Source organism: Schistocerca americana, chromosome 3 (assembly GCF_021461395.2).
Source record: "Schistocerca americana isolate TAMUIC-IGC-003095 chromosome 3, iqSchAmer2.1, whole genome shotgun sequence".
NCBI classification, from domain to species: Eukaryota; Metazoa; Arthropoda; class Insecta; order Orthoptera; family Acrididae; genus Schistocerca; species Schistocerca americana.
Window position 1 is genome coordinate 264,421,256 of NC_060121.1, and position 24,074 is coordinate 264,445,329.

Sequence of the window (24,074 nt, forward strand, 5' to 3'; positions counted from 1 at the left end):
CTGCTGCTGCTTCTTTACCGACAACATAATATTCCTGGCCTCGTTTTATGCCGGTGCCTCTAGTAACAGTTAGTGGTCAATTCCGCATTACTTAGTGATGTTCGGTTATCTTTCATTAATTAGTGTATCAGTGCTAACGGATGTTGTTTTAAACATTTCGTGTAAGAAATTAGTTCACTGACAGTCCGGTACGTTCTGTTCTTGCGTGTTACACATGTTTGAGGTAGAATGAAGGTATGTAGTAGATGAATTTTGACATGGAAATAAAGCGACTCCGGACCCACGTCCGTACAAGATGCTTTCTTCTTCTTGTACCATTCTTTAAAAATATCAGTGATACTTAAGTGAGAGCATGTGGACCCAACAAATAAATGAAATTTTCTTACTTGATCTGCTCTGTGGTACAATGAATGAATGCGAGACTAAGGAATGGATGCATAACTGGACTTATCGTGTAACGTGTTGTAACTGCAAGTGTTGTGCTTACTCTACGTTGTTGTTCGCAAAAACTTTATATGAATCGATTTAACAATACCAATAAAGAAATACAATCACTGCATAACACATTCAGCCCCTTAGGCACTGAATTCTCTAACACTGTTGAAAACTGACAACCTTGGTCCCTGTGCACCTAACAAATAAACTGAATTGTTTTACCTCTAAAGCAGCAATGGTGGAACGCGATATATTCTGGTCCCTCATGAACAAAATAAAAATATGCTAGCTACAGCATCAGCAGTTAAAAACATTCAGTCGCTTAGGCACTGAACTCTCTAGCCCTGTTAAAAACTGATAAGTTTGGTCCCTGTGCACATAAAAAATAAATTGAATTGTTTTACCTCTAACGCAGCAACGGTGGAACGCGATATATTCTGCTCTCTCATGAACAAAATAAAAATATGCAAGCTAGAGGCTCAATGGTGTGCAATTCTGACCGTAGTAGTTTGGAATGTACATGAAATTCTTTTGACTGATAAATGAAAACATTTGAGAAAAATCCATCGTCTTTGAAAAACGTATGACCTGGACAAGAAGGCGGTGCTAAACGTGGTGAATTACTAACATTGTTTATTGTTTTTTCAATTTAAGTTTGGTATTTCAAAACATCTAACAACTGAAATCACATTGCTCAGTAAATTACATCATATTTACTAATTTCTCCACAAACAATGAGATTTATATAGGAAGTATTATCTAACGTCACACAAATCATCATATTACACATACCTGTGTTAACAAATCTTAGAAAAATCACAAACGGGAAATATATAACTTTTCTTTTCATCAGATCTGTTTACGTACGTTCTGGGGTTACTCAACAATTACAAATTATCAGCGAACTCATCTACACTAAAGCGCTGACAAAAGGAGAGTCATAAAAATTTAACATATTTACCTTTCTTGCGAGAAGACTTCTCCTTACATGTTTTCGTAATTCCTACATTAATCTAATATTTGGTGGCTTAACAGAGCACAAAAACTGCCTACTCGATCGTCTTTCGCTCACGGACAACCACCCACTACTGTGTCGTCTGACATATTATTGGCATTCTGATTGACTGTGAGGAAAGTAGGTAAATCACTAACCTTATTCGGTAAACAATCAAGCTTTGAACTGTGCACGTCAGCCATGTACAGATCAGCGACGTCCGTAAAACCGGAATTTGCCGTCTGATTACCGGTCAAATTAGTGGGTGAAACTATAGTATCAAAAATTTGTTCGTTATTTTGAGAATCGGAATGTACATTGTCTGTGGTGCACTGCAAGTTAGGCACCGAAGAATTATCACTATATTTGTCACTGTTATATTCAATATTGTTATCATTAACCGGTAAATTATTCGTGGTAATATTCTTAACAGTCAAATTGTGCGCCTGATTAGTAATAACACTGCACGGCAAAGTAAATTACATGCAGAGAACAAGCCAAGGTCAGAAATATTCAACAAACAAATCAATGAAAAACAAGGTGGAGCATAAGAATGCCGATGAACTGTGGAAAAATTTTATACAAGTTAGTAAACTGCGTTGCGCCAAAAAAGTCTAACTACTATTATCGCTACAGAGTGGTTGAGAGAAAAGAATACATATACCTGACTATTTTAATATCAAAGATTTTACAAAGCGAACTTTCCTTAAAAAAAATTGTAGACCGAATGCTTCAGTTTGAAAATTGCATTCAAAATGAAGTTTCACGTTCACAAAAATCTGACATTAAACGTTTCACATTAACTTCAAAATCAGTGAAATGCTCAAGTGTTCTATAATTGTCACTTACTGTCATCATTAAAAGCATTTGGATTGTTACATGAGAAAAAGTATGCCATTGTTTGACAAAAATAGAGTCAAAAATTTAACTTCTCTGAATCAGGATTACAAAACAAACAAAATATTACAAATTGGATATACCTAATGAACTTATACATTAAATCTGATGGCAAATACCTGATTCCTGCATTCAAGGGTCAGTACTGTAAAAATTAGCGAAATCCACATTGCGTTGCAGCATACGTAAAACTAAAGATACAAAATTTCCTTACCTTACAAATTTGTTCCAGTTGCTTTGCATTTGAGTTACAGTATCAATTCATTACTCTTCTATAATAGCCCTGGACAATGGTCAGCATTTGTTAACGATCTGTATCCTTTCAATTGTTGATAATCTTCCAGTTGTACAAATTAATAATAAGCACTTTACACTTTTATAGAAATAACTATGACCTAACATTTACTGCCTCAGCGTGAGGACAAACAATATAATTCATCACTTCTGTTTTTAAAACTGTATTATGCTGCATCCACGCACCAACAACTAAATTCTCACAGCTAGGCTCTAGCTTTAAGTCTTACAGCGTACCTATAACAGAGTGCAACGGCAGCTGCTACTGCGCTCCGCGCGCTCCAACTAACAATCGATTCTGCCACTCAGACAACATCTTTGTTTCAGTGGTGTCAAAGATACAATCTCTTCCACATACAACAACCGTTACAGGTCATTTTTCGTGAAATTATACAACAAAATCGTGTTCCACGTAATAGTGGAACCCTCACATTCTACGTGCGCGGACTGTATCCCGGGACTCGAGCCATTGTTTCTGGACCACTCTGTATGGAACGTGAGGAATAGTTGTCGCATCACACTGCTTGCGATTACAGCGATAACATTCCACTGGCAGAAGAACTGACCCGGGCAAGACAGCATATAATGGCGAACTCCGAATTATACAGGGTAGTCCATTGATAGTGACCGGGCTAATTATCTCACGAAATAAGCATCAAACGAAAAAACTACAAACAACGAACTCGTCTAGCTTGAAGGGGGAAACCAGATAGCGCTACGGTTGGCAAACTAGATGGCCCTGCCATAGGTCAAACGGATATCAACTGCGTTTTTTTTTTAAATAGGAACCCCCATTTCTTATTACATATTCGTGTAGTACGTAAAGAGATAGGAATGTTTTAGTTGGACCACTTTCTTCGCTTTGTGATAGATGGCGCTGTCACAGTCACAAACGTATAAGTACGTGGTATCACGTAACATTCCGCCAGTGCGGACGGTATTTGCTTCGTGATACATTACCCGTGTTAAAATGGACCGTGTACCAATTGCGGAAAAGGTCGATACCGTGTTGATGTATGGCCCTTATGATCAAAGTACCCAACGGGCGCGTGCTATGTATGCTGCTCGGTATCCTGGGCGACATCATCCAAGTGTCCGGACCGTTCGCCGGATGGTTACGTTATTTAAGGGAACAGGAAGTGTTCAGCCACATGTGAAACGTCAGCCACTACGTGCAACAAACGTAGGTGTTTTAGCTGCTGTCGCGGCTAATCCGCACACCAGTAGCAGACAAATTGCGCGAGAATCGTGAATCTCAGAAACATCGGTGTTGAGAATGCTACATCAACATCGATTGCACCGGTACCATACTTCTATGCACCAGGAATTGCATGGCGTCGATTTTGAACGTTGTGTACAGTTCTGCTACCGGGCACAAGAGAAATTACGGGACAATGACAGGTTTCTTGCACGCGTTCTATTTAGCGACGAAGCGTCATTCACCAACAGCGGTAACGTAAACCGGCATAATATGCACTATTGTGCAACGGAAAATCCACGATGGCTGCGACAAGTGGAATATCAGCGACCTTGGCGGGTTAATGTATGGTGCGGCATTATGGGAGGAAGGATAATTGGCCCCCATTTTATCGATGGCAATCTAAATGGTACAATGTATGCTGATTTCCTACGTAATGTTCTACCAATGTTAGTACAAAATGTTTCACTGCATGACAGAATGGCGATGTACTTCCAACATGATGGATGTCCGGCACTTAGCTCGCGTGCGGTTGAAGCGGTATTGAATAGCATATTCATGACAGGGGGATTGGTCGTCGAAGCACCATACCGTGGCCCGCACGTTCACCGGATCTGACTTCCCCGGATTTCTTTCTGTGGGGAAAGTTGAAGGATATTTGCTATCGTGATCCACCGACAACGCCTGGCAACGTGCGTCAGCGCATTGTCAAAGTATGTGCGAACATTACGGAAGGCGAACTACTCGCTGTTGACAGGAATGTCGTCACACGTATTGCCAAATGCATTGAGGTTGACGGACGCCATTTTGAGCATTTATTGCATTAATGTGGTATTTACAGGTAATCACGCTGTAACAGCACGCGTTCTCAGAAATGATAAGTTCACAAAGGTACATGTATCACATTGGAACAACCGAAATAAAATGTTCAAACGTACCTACGTTCTGTATTTTATTTTAAAAGAACCGACCTGTTTCCAACTGTTGGTGTAAAACTGTGAGTCTTATGTTAGTGACTATTACAGCGCCATCTATCACAAAGCGAAAAAAGTGGTCCAACTAAAACATTCATATTTCTTTATACACTACACAAATATGTAATAAAATATGGGGGTTGCTATTTAAAAAAAACGCAGTTGATTTCCGTTTTATCTATGGCACCGGCATCAAGCGGGGCAGCCACAGTGCCATCTGGTTTCCCCCTAAAAGCTAGACAAGTTTCGTTCTTTGTAGTTTTTTCATTTGACGCTTGTTTCGTGAGATATTTAGCCCGGTCACGATTAATGGACCATCCTGTATATAGGTACGCAAATGCTTTTGATCAGGCAGTTTATACATTGCAATCGTGCGAAGCATGAACGAAATCTGTGACATGCTGGGTGTATACTTCCTTAGCCAGTCGATAGACATTGGGTAAAGCGCTCTGTCCTACAGGCGAACAGTGTCTAAGGATACGAGAATTTTTAACCATAAAAACGCAGTGTTTCAATGCTTTTCCAACGTACTACGGTTGAGAAGCTATTCTATTCGTGTGGTTTTCAGCGGCCAGGAAAAATTACGACGCTGTAAAATACGTCGCCGCGGTACGAAGAGCATTCTGCGCGTGTCTTCTCCGCTCCAGGCGGAAACTAGCTCGACGTTCCTGTGGGGCCGTCAGCCGCACCTCCCGTGGGAGGCAAAATACGAGCCCGCAGTCAGAAACGTGTGTGCTGGTGCAGGGGCGACCGCTGAATGTCAACTACAGTCATAGCGCGCTACTGCCGCGCTCTGTCGCGCCACCTATTACGCCGACGAGCGGAGCGTAGCATGTTCGCAGTAAACCTTGAGCGCCGCAGCCATTTAACCTGCCCGTCGTAAAATAGTATTACACACTGCCGACAATTGTCCCGCGCTCCTAGAGCACTCCGCACTGTTTCTGCATGTACTGTGGTTGGCATATCAATATAGCGCTGGTAGGTCGCTGCTGACGGTTTTAACGACGCCTCTATCATGACTGCATAGCCTACTGCCGTCTTAGAAGCTGTGAAGAATGCCAACCTATTAAGAAATAAACATAGCATCATTCTGCTCAGCTGTAAATCTGAAATCACCTTGCTTAAGAAACTGAGTAAATAACCTTCCAGCCATCATGCACTGGGGTGACAAACGTCGTGGGATACCTCCTAATATCGTGTCGGACCTTCTTTGCCTCGTGTAGCGCAGCAACTCCACGTGGCATCTACCCAATAAATCGTTGGTCGCCCGTGGAGAGATACTGAGCCGTGCTACCTCTTAAGCTGTCCATAATTGCGAAAGTATTGCCGGTGCAGGATCTTATGCACGAACTGAGCTCTCGATTATGCCCCATAAATGTTCGAGGGGATTCATGTTGGGCGATCTGGATGGTCAAGTGATTCGTTCGAATTACCCAGAATCTTCTTCAAACCAAGTGCGCAATCGCGCATTGTCATCCATAAAAATTCTACCGTTGTCTGGGAAAGCCGGCCGGGGTGGCCGAGCGGTTCTAGGCGCTACAGTTTGGAACCGCGTGACCAGGTTCGAATCCTACCTCGAGCATGGATGTGTGTGACGTCCTTAGGTTAGTTAGGTTTAAATAGTTCGAAGTTCTAGGGGACTGATGACCTGAGCAGTTGTCCCATAGTGCTCAGAGCCATTTGAACAATTTTTTTCTGGGAACATAAAGTCCATGAATGGCTGTAAACGGGCTCCAGGTAGCCGAAATAATTATTTCCAATCAATGATCGGTTCATGTGGACTAAAAGGTCTAGTACAATCCGTGTAAATACAGCTCACACCATCATAGAGCCCTCAACAGTTTGTACAATGCCTTGTTGATATCTGGGGTCCATTGCTTCGTGGGGTCCGTGCCACACTCGAACATCACCATCAGCTTTTACCAGCTGAAATTGCGAGCCATCTGACCAGGCCACGATTTTCCATTTGTCTAGGGTCCAACCGAGCCGCGCTGGATTAGCCGAGCGGTCTAAGGCGCTGCAGTCATGGACTGTACGGCTGGTCCCGACGGAGGTTCGAGTCCCCCCTCGGGCATGGGTGTGTGTGTTTGTCCTTAGGATAATTTATGTTAAGTAGTGTGTAAGCTTAGGGATTGATAACCTTATCAGTTAAGTCCCATAAGATTTCACACAAATACATGAAAATATAGGTCCAACCAATATGGTCACGAGCCTAGGAGAGGCGCTGCAGGCGATTTCGTGCTGTTAGCGAGGCACCCACGTCGGGCATCTGCTGCTGTAGCCCATTAACGCCTCATTTCACCCCCGTGTCCTAACGGATATGTTAATCGTACATCCTACATCGATTTCTGCGGTTATTTCGTGCAGTGTTGCTTGTTTGTTAGTACTTACAACTCTAAGCAAAACGGTGCTGCTCTCGGTCGTTAAGTGAAGGCCGTCTGCCACTATTTCGTCAGTAGTGAGAGGTACTGTGGGAACTATGGTGCTGTCGGCACACTGTAGACACTATGATTCTCTGAATATTGAATTCCCTAACGGTTTGCCAAATGGAATTTCCCGCACGTCTAGTTCCAACTGCCACTCACATTGGAGGTCTTTTCACATGAATCATCTGAGCACAAATGACAGCTCCGCCAATGCTCTGCTCTTTCATACCTTGTGCACGCGATATTACCGCCATCTGCACGTCTGCAAATTGCTATCCCACGAATTTAGTCATCTCAGCGTATCCTGCTTGATAGTGACCATTATAGGCTGATAAGAGCGGATATCATATCGCAGTTTGTTGGATAAACGCACATACAGTCATGAGCCAAAACACTGTGATCTCTCCCCAACGCCAGATAAGCGGAACAGAGAAGAATGGGGAAGCATTCTACCGACTATACGGGTAGCAACTGGGGAAATTCATTGACATACGCGACTTACACAAATTGGCAGGCGCTATGGTCTAGCGCCTGGCAACAAATATCTTGCAAATAGCGAAACTGGTTCCTGTTTCTATGCTACTGTCGTGGACGTCTATGGAAAGTGGCTACTGGACGATTCGCTGTGTAACCCTGTAATGTTCTTAAAATTTTGAATATAGTCTCGGTAGATTTTATACCACCAGACTGATGTGCTGTGTATAACCCTGCAGATCCCATAAAATGTCTATGTATGTTCGTATCTTATTACGTATAGGACCAGACAGACGTACATTTTTGTAATCCCGCAGTTCTCATGAAATTTCCATTTGCTTTTCAATATGTCGCATATGTGACCAGGCAAATATGCAATTGTGTAGATCTGCAGCTTTCATAACTTTTCTATATGTTTACGTGATACAGTAATCTCTGGAATTATGTACAAGCCCTAATGACGTAGTGTTACCACACACGCACAGCCTGTTATGACGCGAGCTGTAACATTCATTGGTGCCTTTTCTAAAAAAAAATGGTTCAAATGGTTCTGAGCACTATGGGACTTAATTTCTGAGGTCATCAGTCCCCTAGAACTTAGAACTACTTAAACCTAACTAACCTAAGGACATCACACACATCCATGCCCGAGGCAGGATTCGAACCTGCGACCGCAGCGGTCGCGCGGTTCCGGACTGTAGCGCCTAGAACCGCTCGGCCACACCGGCCGGCGGTGCCTTTTCCGCTAGCGCCATTGCGCGAGTACCTAGCTTGCGCTTGTGTGTGATGGAGACGCTTAACATTTATAATGTCATCTCTCTTGGACGCGGATGTGCTACTTACGACAATTTTATACGGCCTGCGTGTTATAGGCAACTATTAATATCACCATTGTTTGCCTTGATGTTGTAACCTGTATGTGTCCTAAGGTATGCAACTAAATTTATATGTATAAATGTTATATAAGTGGAATCTAAGCGCACATGTATAATGTTTTCTGTCCTCCCTAGACCCGATGAAGGCGGCTTTAGTTTCGCCGAAACCAGTAATCATGGAATAAAAACAATTCCTGCGATTTTGGCTACCAGTTTATTGTTTTACCATAATTACTCTACCACGCAAACATATGGGATTACACTCGTCTGGTATGAGACGTTCCCGGGTGGGTCCACTGAGGGCCGAACCATACAATAATTGGTTCAGTGTGGGGTGACGGTGGGATGGGTGGACTGCTGTGGCCTGAGATTGTGAACCACTGAGGGCTACGGCGGGACGAAGCCTCTCCGTCGTTTCTATGTCCCCTATTTAATACGCAACACACTCAGCGTATATCTTTTGATGAGTGAGTTTTCGAGTATGAAATTCTGTGACGCAATGGCTGTATCGTTTGATTGAAGAGACTTAGACACTTAATATTTTTAGACCTCCAAGGGACCATTGATGTTAACGTGTGACATAAAATTGAACTTAATACGTCTTCTCGTTTCTGAAAAAAAAAGTATTTAACAGTCGAACAGACAGACCGACGGACAGAGCGACTGCAACAAGGCGATCCTACACCGAAGCGCCGAGGAAACTACACTCCTGGAAATGGAAAAAAGAACACATTGACACCGGTGTGTCAGACCCACCATACTTGCTCCGGACACTGCGAGAGGGCTGTACAAGCAATGATCACACGCACGGCACAGCGGACACACCAGGAACCGCGGTGTTGGCCGTCGAATGGCGCTAGCTGCGCAGCATTTGTGCACCGCCGCCGTCAGTGTCAGCCAGTTTGCCGTGGCATACGGAGCTCCATCGCAGTCTTTAACACTGGTAGCATGCCGCGACAGCGTGGACGTGAACCGTATGTGCAGTTGACGGACTTTGAGCGAGGGCGTATAGTGGGCATGCGGGAGGCCGGGTGGACGTACCGCCGAATTGCTCAACACGTGGGGCGTGAGGTCTCCACAGTACATCGATGTTGTCGCCAGTGGTCAGCGGAAGGTGCACGTGTCCGTCGACCTGGGACCGGACCGCAGCGACGCACGGATGCACGCCAAGACCGTAGGATCCTACGCAGTGCCGTAGGGGACCGCACCGCCACTTCCCAGCAAATTAGGGACACTGTTGCTCCTGGGGTATCGGCGAGGACCATTCGCAACCGTCTCCATGAAGCTGGGCTACGGTCCCGCACACCGTTAGGCCGTCTTCCGCTCACGCCCCAACATCGTGCAGCCCGCCTCCAGTGCTGTCGCGACAGGCGTGAATGGAGGGAGGAATGGAGACGTGTCGTCTTCAGCGATGAGAGTCGCTTCTGCCTTGGTGCCAATGATGGTCGTATGCGTGTTTGGCGCCGTGCAGGTGAGCGCCACAATCAGGACTGCATACGACCGAGGCACACAGGGCCAACACCCGGCATCATGGTGTGGGGAGCGATCTGCTACACTGGCCGTACACCACTGGTGATCGTCGAGGGGACACTGAATAGTGCACGGTACATCCAAACCGTCATCGAACCCATCGTTCTACCATTCCTAGACCGGCAAGGGAACTTGCTGTTCCAACAGGACAATGCACGTCCGCATGTATCCCGTGCCACCCAACGTGCTCTAGAAGGTGTAAGTCAACTACCCTGGCCAGCAAGATCTCCGGATCTGTCCCCCATTGAGCATGTTTGGGACTGGATGAAGCGTCGTCTCACGCGGTCTGCACGTCCAGCACGAACGCTGGTCCAACTGAGGAGCCTGGTGGAAATGGCATGGCAAGCCGTTCCACAGGACTACATCCAGCATCTCTACGATCGTCTCCATGGGAGAATAGCAGCCTGCATTGCTGCGAAAGGTGGATATACACTGTACTAGTGCCGACATTGTGCATGCTCTGTTGCCTGTGTCTATGTGCCTGTGGTTCTGTCAGTGTGATCATGTGATGTATCTGACCCCAGGAATGTGTCAATAAAGTTTCCCCTTCCTGGGACAATGAATTCACGGTGTTCTTATTTCAATTTCCAGGAGTGTAATATAGGCATGGGTATTCAAATACAGAGTTACGTTAACAGGCAGAATACGCCTATGCTGTCGGCAACGTCTATATAAGACAACAAGTGTCTGCCGCAGTTGTTAGACCGGTTACTGCTACTACAATGGCAGGTCATCAAGGTTTTAAGTGACTTTGAACGTTGTGTTATCGTCGGGGCACGAGCGATGGGACACAGCATCTCCAAGGTAGCAACTTTCCCGTACGACCATTTCACGAGTGTACCGTGACTATCAGGAATCCGGTAAAACATCGAATCACCGACATCGCTGAAGCCGGAAAAAGATCCTAGAAGAACGGGACCAACAACGACTGAAGACAATCGCTCAACGTGACAGAAGTGCAACCATCAAATTGCTGCAGATTTCAATTCTGCGCCATCAACAAGTGTCAGCGTGCTAACCATTCAACGGATCATCATCAATATGGGCTTTCTGAGCCGAAGTCTCACTCGAGTATCCTTGACGACTGCACGACACAAAGCCAGACGCGTAGCCTGCGCCCGTCAACACCTACATTGGACTGTTGATGATTGGTAACACGTTACCTAGTCGGACGAGTCTTGTTTTAAATTGTATCTACTGGATGGACGTGTACGGATATGGAGACAACCTCGTGAGTCCATGGACTCTGCATGTCTGCAGAGGACTGTTCAAGCTGGTGGAGCCTCTGTAATGGCGTGGGGCGTGAAGCAGCTGATATGGAACCCCTGACACGTCTAGATATGACTCTGACGGGTGGCACGTACGTAAGCATCCTGTCTCATCACCTTCATCCATTCGTATTCACTGTGCATTCCGACGGACTTGGCTAATTCCAGCAGGACAATGCGACACCCCAAACGTCCAAAATTGCTACAGAGTGGCTCCAGGGACACATTTCTGAGTTCAAACACTTCCGGTGGCCACAAAACTCTCCAGACACGATCATTATTGAGCACATCTCGGATGCCTTTCAACGTGCTGTTCAGAAGAGATGGCGGAGGAGGAGGAGATTAGTGTTTAACGTCCCGTCGACAACGAGGTCATTAGAGACGGAGCGCAAGCTCGGGTGAGGGAAGGATGGGGAAGGAAATCGGCCGTGCCCTTTCAAAGGAACCATCCCGGCATTTGCCTGAAGCGATTTAGGGAAATCACGGAAAACCTAAATCAGGATGGCCGGAGACGGGATTGAACCGTCGTCCTCCCGAATGCGAGTCCAGTGTGTTAACCACTGCGCCACCTCGCTCGGTCAGAAGAGATCTCCACCCCTTCGTACTCTTACGAATTTATGGACAGCCCTACAGGATTCATGGTGTTGATTCCCTGCAGCACTTCTTCAGTCATTAGTCGAGTCCATGCCACGTCGTGTTGTGGCGTTTCTGCATGCTAGCGGGGGACCTGCACGATATGAGGCAGGTGTACCAGTTTATTTGGATCTTCAGTGTATTAGAATTCCGGTTTTACAGTTTGAGGTTCGTAACTGTAAAAATGAATTCCGGAAAATACGTACATTGAGAAGGAGAATAGTGTCTCAATAACGTTGAGAGATTATTGTACCGTGTTCTGATATTTGCGATAGACCGACGACAAGCGGGGTCGCATGCTCTCGAATGTGAGTAGTGATTCTGGACGTATTCTCCTACGGCGAGATGTGGGAACACATAATTCACCCAGGAACATTGTCGTAGATGCTCGTTTTGGTGGCTGGTGTTATGGTGTGGGGGTTGCGTAGGTGGGGAACACGGTACAAATGCACTAGCCAACATTATTGTGATACTGTTCGTCGTATTACGTTTTTCTTTCAGTTACCTTCTATACTATACCACAGTAGTTCTTTCCTGGTGCGGTAGAAGTTTGATCGAAGTATGTTGCTTCACAACAGTGACACATCTGAGAGAATTACTTTCATCCTTAGGTTTGCACACCAGTGTATATTCGCCATTCCAGTGGGAGCACGAGCAGCGATTTGATTCTGTGCCTGCCACCATTTGCTCTGAATAATTTTGTTTCTGCTTAAAGGACACAGAGACTGGAGAGCGAAAACAAGTTAGATAAGAAAAATAAAAGATCAGCTACGGTCTGTAGTTAAATCCCGCCCAGAGCACTGCAGCCGGCAGCGATCTCCATTTGTCCGTAAGTACGGTCTAAATTGCGTGTCTTACAATGTCCGTAAGCCATGAATTCTGGAACTTTCTAGCCGGCCTCCATACTTTATGATATTATAAAAAGTTTACTTAACCGCATTCGGTAAGGGCGGGATTTTTATTGGCAATCTCCGGCAGCCTCCGCAGGTGGAGTTAAGACTTTGCGAGGGCAGCGCCTCTGCAGACCCCGGACCCCGTTGCCTTTACAGACGGCATAAATCTGCACGTGACCCATAAACTCCGGCACTGGTTACCTCATTGTTCCACCGGAGGCACGCGTTGCTGCACACAGCTGGACATATGCACACGCAAGCAAAATACTATGTACTATCTTCCGCCGAGAGATACGCTGTCTTGTACTTTGTAACATGTTCTTAAGCCATTGTTCACCAACAGTAATATCTTCTTTAGAAGTATTATTTTTTCAACACATTGACCTGAAAATGGTTCATGTGGCCCCGAAACCTGCCACAATTGTAAGAAGAACGTTCAATAAGTAAGAAACCAAATTTCGGTTGAGAAAAATGCGAAATTTATTGCGAGACATCGTGTAGCATTCCCGCTTCAACCCCTAGGGCTTCGTGAATTTGCGATACCTGGCAACTATAACGTAGCCTTCAAAATGCTATCTATAACGGACGTGAGTTCCAAGCAGAGAGCAGTCATTGAGTTTCTTTTAGCGGAAAATCAGACCATTGTGGATATTCAAAGGCACCTGCTCAATGTCGACGGAGACCTGGAAGTGAACAACAGCATGGTAAGTCGTTGGACGAGGCATCCGCCATCATCGTAATAAAGTCACGCAAATCTGTCCGATATCCCGCGTGCTGAACGCACACGTACCCCAGAAAACTGAAGAAACGACTTCAACGTGTTCGTCGCCACAGAAATGTAAACGTAATTTTCCTTCTCCATCAAAACCCACGGCCTCAAACAACTCTACATACCCGTCAGGAGCTTACACAAAACTTCGTTGGACTGTTCTTCCTCATCCACCCTATACCCTAGATCTCGCACCTTCTCACTTCCATCTGTTTGGCCCAATGAATGGTGCACTCCGCGGGAAGCAGTAGGCCTACGTGGATGTTTGGGAGGTTATTGATGCAGTAAGACGTTGGCTTCGACGTCGACAAGTAGAGTGGTACCATACACGGGTATTCCTCCCAATAAGGTGACGTGAGTCCGTCGCATTCAACAGAGATTACGTTGAAAAATAGAGTTTTGTGGCCAAAACCATGGTGAATAGTATGCCGTATAGGAACCCTCAATAAAACCATCCTGCTTCCAGAAAAAAATGTGTCGCATCACTAACCGAACTCCCCTCGTAGCCGACCGCAGTGACCGAGCGGTTCTAGGCGCTTCAGTTCGGAACCGCACTGCTGCTACGGTCGCAGGTTCGAATCCTGCCTCGGGAATGGATGTGTGTGATGTTCTTAGGTTAGTTCGGTTTAATTAGTTTTAAGTCTAGGGATCTGATGACCTCAGATGCTAAGTCCCATAGTTCTTAGAGCCATATCAATTTCGCCCCTCGTACTACATGTAGTCTAGCGTGTAATCAAAATCTATTGGACAATCGTTGGGTGCAGATTTTCTCCATCAAAGATAATATGCCAAACTGATGATAAATACGTGCGTTTTCACAGTTTGTTTTGCGGAATGTTTATTGTATGCGGTTTCACACCAAAATCGCTGGTAAATCGAGACTGCTCATTATCTGTGGCATTTTGCAAAGCAGTTGTTACGCCAATAAAGTCACAGCCTGTCACGGGAAATAAAAATGACCAAAATTCGTGAGATAATAATAGGCGGAAACTCACCGTTGTGGTTGTGGAAGCGCAGCAATCAAACGGTAGCTTATCAGAAAAGATCATTCCAAACTGTGTGTATTTAACCTATCTTTCTCCGGCTAATACTTCTTCTGTGCAAGAGAGCAGTTACTGGTTAAATTATCTCGCGGTAATTGTTTAAGATGAGCAGCTACAGCTAGCCACACTTACAAATATTACGCACGGCTGCTTTTATTAGTGGAGATTTTACTGTGATGTTTACTGGGTAAATGGTTCAAATGGCTCTGAGCACTATGGGACTCAACTGCTGAGGTCATTAGTCCCCTAGAACTTAGAACTACTTAACCCTAACTAACCTAAGGACATCACACACATCCATGCCCGAGGCAGGATTCGAACCTGCGACCGTAGCGGTCTCGCGGTTCCAGACTGCAGCGTCAGAACCGCGCGGCCACTTCGGCCGGCTTTACTGGGTAAAACTTGACTCCTGTTTTATACCGTTGGGTTGTGTTGATGTGGGGGAAGAGACCAAACAGCGGGGCCATCGCTCTCAACGGATTGGGGAAAGATGGGGAAGGAAGTCGGCCGTGCCCTGTCAAGGGAACCATCCCGGTATTTGCCTGAAGCGATTAAGGGAAAGCACGAAAAACCTAAATCAAGGTGGCCGGACGCGGGTTTGAACCGTCGTCCTCCCGAATGCGAGATCAGTGTGCTAACCACTGCGTCACCTCGCATCTGCATAATAGTACTACAATGAATTGTAGTAATTCCAATAATTTGTTTAGGTAATAGGCTTCATTAAAGAAACAGCACTGCAATAATGTAGCCGACATATACGGTCCGCCCAAAAATGTTTCGAGACTAATTTCATTCCTGACGTGTAAGGGACGTCCGAGCAATGACCATGGTGACAGCTGGAAGTAACAAATGTAAACGGCACATGTGCGTGCGGCCAGTCAGGTGTTGACTGTCAATGATAATGAGGAGAGCGCGGCAGGTGTCATAGCCCCATTTCCCAAAAATGTCGTTCAGCGGAAGAGGAGTCAAAATAAACTAACACATGTCCCTGCCTATCCGTAGATATCGACCGTTTCTGAGGAAACGACGATTCAAGTTTTCGACGTACTTCAGATGCCTTTTAGGCGTCGCCAGTCTCTGCCGAAGTGGTGGAACAATGGCTAGTGTCGCGGTTCCTCACTTTTGTTGCCCGTTTTCAAAGCCCGATATTGTTTTTATTTTATTTTGTTTTATTTTTCTTTTATCTACTCATTCCCATAGATGGTTACTACACGAATGTTTTAAAAGGGCGTTATATTAACCGTAAAATTACAATTGTGTCTGGCAGTAAGTGTCATACGTTTACTATACGATCTATCGGTGTGTGGTATTTTGTGGGGTTACAATATTTTTAAATTTCATTGTTATATCGATTCTTATATCAATTCCTATATTTTATTCCTATGTTTATTTTCAGGAAGATTTGGTGCATTTTCTTCGATGATACCGATTGTAGAAGCATTCTAAACATAGCAATTCCGAACATCACAAGCATCGCGCAAAGGCAAGTTTGCCACAACGACATTTCTTCGAATGAATCTCGCTCGTGGAAGAAACGTCGTTAGCATTGCTGAAGATTTCACGCGTTGGCAATAACTTCGCGACAAACCACACATAGCGGATCACTTTACCGAAAAGTGGTACATGCAATTGATTATGAATTTACCGAAAACAATTTCAAACAGTTTTCTTATTCACTTATTGTTTTTTTCTTTTTTTCACAGGCATACCATTAGTAGACGAATAAGGACAACATTATTTCAGTATTCATTGGAAAACATTCGTGTAGTAATCTTCGATGGACGCATGTAGATAAATGAAAAACAAAAAAAGTAGCAATCGGGTTTCGAAGACGGTGACACAAGTGTAAAGCTGCAGCGTTAACCTCTGAGTCACCACTTCAGCTCGAAGATTTACCTGATAAAAGGCACATACGGTACCTCGAAAACTTTGACCACCGTTTTCTCTGAAACGGCCGAGTAGCCACGGATAGGTCGAAACACGCGTTCGCTTATTATGACTCCTTTTCCACTGAGAAAAGTTTCTGGGAAATCGGTTTATGGCGCTTGACGCGTTCTCCTCTTAAGTAGTTTACGTGCAGTTGTAGTACGTCAATTTTGTTGTGTCACAAGTCGTAATGAAGCAACGTAATCAACACTTCTAAATATAGTCTCCCAGTCTCTAGATCGTTTTGAAGAAGAGGAAAGTGTGACCAAAATTTCTCGCACTCATCCTGATTCCAAAAACAACAAAAATAAAAATAAGAGGCATGTAGACCTGCCGTTACTTGACTGAAATGCAAGGCGTTGACAATTCTTTTCTGGAAATACTCACCGCAGGTGACACATGACTTCGTGTTGTCATGTCGAACCTACCACAAAGTGACTAAGTGCATAATTGACATGAAAGGCCATCTCCTTGACGACGTAAACGACATTCGAGCGAATGTGACGTATGAGTTAAACAAAATTCTCAACAAGGACTCTTCTGACAGTTTCACTCAGTAGAGGGAGATTGTGTTGTACAAGTGAAGCGTTAAAACTACCATTTCCACATTTCTCTAACTATTATTGCTCCGGTTTCGAAACTTTTTGGGCTGAAGGGGTATGGTACAGTAAGATAAAATATCTTTAATTATGACGTATAAAGGCAGCGTGCTTCTACTTCTGCTTATGTATCGAGAGAAAGAATAAACTTTTAGCCATACAAGTTGAAAAATAAAACAAACTAAATTTTAAACCATCTTATACATGTTTTAGAGCGAATGTTCCTAATTTCTTCCACCAACGTCGCTACATGTCAACATCGAAGCGGAAATGATTGATTCAGTCTCTCGAAAATTCCCCGTTTGCTGCGAATGATTTTCGCGGCCTCAATAATTTTTGCTTCGAGCTCTTCGCTGGTGTTCATTCCCGCGCACTCTTCGCTGATTGGCTGCCGAGCTACGGCCATAGATTCACAGCAGTTCGTTTCCGACCCGTGGTTGTCTGGCAGAGTTTACTACGCTCTACGCTACCCAGCCTGTTCTGCAGTTTATTCCTCTGTACCCTATACACAGGGCTTCGATAAATAACGATAAATATTTCGTTCAAAATATCTTACAACGAGGTACAAACACAAAATTGTTTTTTTTTTCTCCCAACTTCTTACGTCAATAAAAGCCAATGCAACTGAATTATATAAAATCAAAAAGTGCGAAAGTTTCTGAGTATTCCTGTGCTGCAGCCTGTTCTTATACTTCTTTCTTTAGTGCATCTGTCTCATGGCAATAAACGTAAAACATTGTCCATAGTAGGCAGTAATCCGATGTTTATTTAATCATGCGATTAGCTAATTTCGATTAAGCGTCATTGTCAAGCACCTATTAAACCGACATGGAAAAGCACTATGTTGTCTGCTAACATCACCATGAATAAATAACATTTTACACATCTCACATCAAGATAAATCATTACTGTATAAATTTCTTATGTACATTTTTCTAACATCTGTATTTCATCTCATTTTAAAATCACTCTTAATTTCAAGTAAAACGTAGTCATATTCCGTAATTTTACGAAGGGATCCACACTACAGTGACACCTTTTAAGGTCGTAATCTGAACTTTGCTCTGTGTAAAACAGCGTGATAACTGAGAACAGCTGGTAATTTGTTGTCATAGATACATATTAATGTAAAGGCTTTAAGACTCTCGGTAGTACACGTTATGTATATTGCTGCCGTGCCTGTCTCATGACAGGTTTCAGCTGGAGGCTTTCCACCGTATCCCTTTCTGGCATATACCTTCAAAAAATGGCTCTGAGCACTATGGGACTTAACTTCTGAGGTCATCAGTCCCCTAGAACATAGATCTACTTAAACCTAACTAACCTAAGGACACCACACACATCCATGCCCGAGGCAGGATTCGAACCTGCGACCGTAGCGTTCTCACGGTTCCAGACTGTAGCGCCTAGAACCGCACGGCCACTCCGGCCGACCATATTCCTTCATCTGTTCGTATGTTAGGCCGGCCGATGTGGCCGAGCGGTTCTAGGCGCATCAGTCACAAAACCGCGCGGCCGCTACGGTCGCAGATTCGAATCCTGCCTCGGGCATGGCTGTGTGTGATGTCCTTAGGTTAGTTAGGTTTAAGTAGTTCTAAGTTCTAGGGGACTGATGACCTCAGATGTTGAGTCCCATAGTGCTCAGAGTCATTTGAACCATTTTGTTCGTATGTTCGTTAATTTCTAAACGTCGTCTATAATTCCACGTCTCTTCCTACGTCTTCCTCTAATTCCTTCCACTTTTCCCTGCGTAATTGTTTGTTACAGACAATTCCAAGACAAGGTTTTTTCCTCTTTCTGATCACTTCCAATAATAATCTTTTTTTCCCTCTATTTTCTTCATTACTTCTTTGTTCTTAAATCTGTCAGTCAACTTCACCTGAAGCATTTTTTCCATATCCACATTTCAAAACTTGTTAAATATCCTTCATCTTCCTTTTTAACTGTCCACGAATGCAGCAGAAGCCAAGAGAAAAGAGGGACAAGACTGTTCAACTTGCACGTAGAGTATTGGTCTTAGTCGCAGGGAGTTAGAATAGGGGGCTGTATCGAGGGCGTGGCGAGATGGGCTCTGCCAAGGACGCAGGCAGATGTTGGTACAAAAACTATCCAGAAATAAAAACCAGAAAGGAGTGTGGTTTAAGAATTAATCTGGAGGGGTACGTGTGTTGTCCTACCACTCGTGTTCCTATGGTTGAAATTCATTCAAATGGGTCTAATCACTATGGGACTTAACTTCTAAGGTCATCAGTCCCATAGACTTAGAACTAATTAAACCTAACTAACCTAAGGACATCACACACATCCATGCCCGAGGCAGGATTCGAACCTGCGACCGAGGAAATTTATAATTTCTTTATTTTGTCCATCTCGGTTGCATGAGTATATATTTTTTTTTTTGGTGTGGTAACCGGTTTTGTGCTGACACACCCATTCTCAAACTACACACCTTTTTATTAAGCGTAACCAATCATACAATATGAGACCCAAAGGCACGAGTAACCTCTATGCAGGAAGTCAGACTGTGTGCAACGAGTACTCTTGTCGATTTTAGCCTATGTGTCTGCCGTTGCACCTCATTTGAGTTTTGTTGTGTCGGTCAGGTGCAACAGTAGACAAGCAGGCTAATAGTGAGAGTACTTGTTGCCCATAGTTGTGCAGAATTTATTCGTGCCTTTTGGCACAATATTGTATGACTAGTTACGGTTAATAATCAGATGTGTGGTTTGAAGATGGACGTGCCTGCCCGAAATCAGTAACCACGTCAGCAAAAATTGTATATTCGTGCTACTGAGACACACAAAAAAAGTTATAAAATTTCCTCGGTTGGAGGATGTTTATGACAATGCTAGTGATTGTAGCATCTTGCAAGCGCAATTTCATTACACTAAAGCTAACAGAAAACGACTTATGGTCGAGCATGATTGAAAGCAGATGGTTGGTTGGTTGATTCAGCGTAGGGGGCCAAAAAGTGAGGGCATCTGTCCCATCTGGTTAGGGAAGGATGGGGAAGGAAGTTTGCCGAGCCCTTTCAAAGGAACCATCCCGGCATTTGCCTGAAGAGATTTAGGGAAATCACGTAAAACCTCAATCAGGATGGCCGGACGCGGGTTTGAACCATCGTCCTCCCGAATGCGAGTCCAGTTGAAAGCAGAGTGTCAAATGTTGCTATGTGGTCGATAAAATACGAAGCAGCTGTTAAACGTGACTTCAGTGATATAATAAAATATTTACTTCGTTTCTTTTTGTTATATTTTTCGAATATTTTTTGAATATTCTCCCTACAGCCATCCACTAAGTAAATCATGATGCCGTACATATCGTATGGACACAAAAGCAAATTGATAAAATGGAGCACTAATGATGACGACATTAAACAGAGACAAATCAATTTTAAGTAATCTACTAAGATTACACGAAGTTTATGTGAGTTACCTCATGTGTGTCATTAACACTCGCACTCTGCACATGGCTGCGCGGGAAACGGTGCATTTACATCTTCCGCCAATCACACTCCCTGTGATTGGCTGGCGCGTCTTTCGAAGCAGGCGCAAACAGAGCTCCGCCCTAGAGTTAGTAAGTATTCAGACTCATGCCAACATTGGTATGAGGATTTCAGTGATAAATTACATCAATATACAACGACGCTACTAAGCATTACTACGTGTAAGTGACTTACCGGACTCTATATGCAGCCAACACTGTTTGTTTCTGTCAAGAACATTACTCTCAGTGCCGCGCTGGATTTGCCGAGCGGTCTATGGTGCTGCAGTCACGGACTGTGCGGCTGGTCCCGGCGGAGGTTCGAGTCCTCCCTCGGGCATGGGTGTGTGTGTTCGTCCTTAGCATACTTTAGGTTAAGTAATGTGTAAGCTTAGGGACTGATGACCTTAGCAGATAAGTCCAATTAGATTTCACACACATTGGAACATTACTCTCAGTGCGTGTAACTCAGCACTATAGAATGATCTACAGCACTTCAAAGTTACGTACCGTTTGGTTATAATTAAAGTGCACTTACTCATGGAGGTCCAGTTTAGGGTGTAATTATCGTATGGCAGCGAAAAGCAGTAGTTACGCTAATGCGTTGCTGTGGAACCGATTAAGGCTGGAAAAAAATTTGTTCCAATTTTGGCCACCACGTCCAAATCTGGCACTGTCTCGTCTATGTCTCCGGTGCTCTTATTTTGAACAAATTAAGTAAGCAGCGGTTAATAATAAAATCGATATTATTTCTTTCTCACTTGTCTGATCTTTTCTGCCCATATCTCGTTGCTAATCCAAGACATAAGGAAACATTTCTATACGTTTTTCTTGCATTCGCGTCACTAGATTTGGACCTGGTGGCCAAAATTGTAACCAATTTTTTACAGCGTAAATGATTTCCACAATAACGCATTAGAATATCTACCACGTTTTGGTGCCATACGATAATTACAGCCCACACTGGACTTTAGTGAGTAGCTGCACCGTAATTATAGCCACCCAGTATATCTCAATGATTAGTTATACACTTTGTAAATAGAGTCCTTAATGTGTCATCTTTTTGTAGATTGTCTTTATTGGCCATCTCAACTACCGACACATCCGTTCACATCTCTATTTTCATTTCCGCTGGAAAGGAGTAATGCTGTTCATTCACTGAAAAGTGTCTGTGGCTGTGGGTAATGTTGGTAAAGATATTGGTAACTGGTATTTCTTGCTTACGACAGCAAAATCGAGACAAGTCGCATAAGAAGAGCAGCAAAATGAGAATTTCGGGTACCCGAAATCGAACCCGGACCTGATGGGTAACAACCAGGTATTGTAGCCATTTTCTTTTATCTCATTTTGTTCGTGATTATTCGTTACATTGGTTCGGGACAGACTTCCCACGACACCTTATTAAGTTCATCGCTGATCCAGTCAGTTTTTTATTACAGACGGGAGCTAATCTGCTAACCGAACACGCTCAGCTACGATGCCGGCTGCCACTAGACCACACCGCATAACGACACAAGTGCTCCTGCGGGGGATGTAGTAATCGACACAATATTATTTCACTTCTCTCTTTTCCGTTTCCGTAGGAAAAGAGTAGAGATTTTTGCAACAAAAAAAAAAAAAATGTTCAAATGTGTGTGAAATCTTATGGGACTTAACTGCTAAGGTCATCAGTCCCTAAGTTTACACACTACTTCACCTAAATCATCCTAAAGACAAACACACACACCCATGCCCGAGGGAGGACTCGAACCTCCGCCGGGATCAGCGGCACAGTCCATAACTGCAGCGCCCCAGAACGCTCGACTAATCCCGCGTGGCTACACTGCAAAACCTGTGGTTGTTGATAATGTTGGCACAGATACTGGTAACTAATATTTTTTGCTTAAAACATACCTTATAGACTGTTGTGTGAAGCGCCACCGATTGATGCACTGAAAAAATGTGATTTTCGTTTCCCACCGCGCAGCAACGTCAAAGAGGAGATGGTGCTATGCGTATGGTGTGTAGGTGCTGTACAAATCGACATTGGTTTAACATCGACCAATTTGCTTCGCTCGGAGTAAGGTATCGCAAAGTAAAACTGTAATGAACACACAATTCCTTCAAAGAGATTGTTTCCGAACTCTCAATTATACCATGTTTTCTTTTGTTTCTAATCAATAATTTATCCGGTGTTTACAGTTTATGAGAAGCAAATAAAATCTTTTGTTTATTAAATATCGTACTAAAATCGATGTACAGTAGCTGCCCAAGCAATAAGGTATACATTTTTTTGCTTTCTTTCAGAGTTTTAGGAAGTCCATGAGGCTTTAAATCTGGTTATTCCAGTGACACGTTGAAGTTGTTTTGTACAATATTTTTCACCCTGGACAAGCTGAGACAGCACTGCACACCTCTCCAGACCGCAAGACATCAGGAGCAGATCAGAAGGCGGAACGAGGGGCAGCTATCAAACTCTCAGCTCCGCTTCCAGCGCCTTTTTATTCTTCACTGGGTCTGGCCTCCTCTCCATCTACGTCAGACAGGCGGCCACCTGTTAGTAAATCCCCCTCATCCAGCACGCACACACACACAAACACACGCACACACACAGGGGACGGGTGTGTCCCCTCATAGGACCTAGGCCCTGCGCCGAACCCGATAGCGCAGGAAATTAAGTTCCCCCACCCACATATTTCCCCGCCGGACAGAATCACTCAATCAGTCCTCCCCTCTCCTACCTTCGCCACTTCTCCACTCTTTCCGCCCTTCTTCTTCCCTCCTCTGCCCTGTCCCTCACTCGTCATTCCCTCCAGTTCGCCGCCAGACGAAACCCAGCACCCTTACAACAGTGTGGCGCGGAGCTCCGCCATATGTATCCGCTTTCGTTTGCTCCAACTTTTACCACGTGTCCTATCGTGCCGACAGCGTCTCCGGTTGCGTTTTCTTTGTTTGTAAATAACCGCAGGCCCTTCCGACCCTTCGCTCCTACGCTGGTCACCTTACCTGCCGCCTGGGTAAAAGGCGGAGGCGTTCCAGCGGCGGGGAAGTTGGCTTTACTCCCTCCTTCACTCCCCTCCCCACCTCTCCTTCAGTCCCCTCCTCTCCTTCCCCGCTCCACACCCCTCCCAAGCCATCAAAGTACGAGCGTGGACCGTATCCACGGAAGTGTTTGCCACCCGTGCCTTGTGAAAACAAAAGGTGAACCGGACGTCACCGGCACGTGGCGTATAACACACACACTCTCCATTGTTTAGGAACGTGTCGGTCTGAGCGCTGTTTGTCTACTGCCGACGAGACGCGACTGCGGGGTAACAGAAATAACCCGTCGGGAGGAAAATAAACATAAAGCAAAGGAAACAAGCTACACTCTCGCCACAGGCT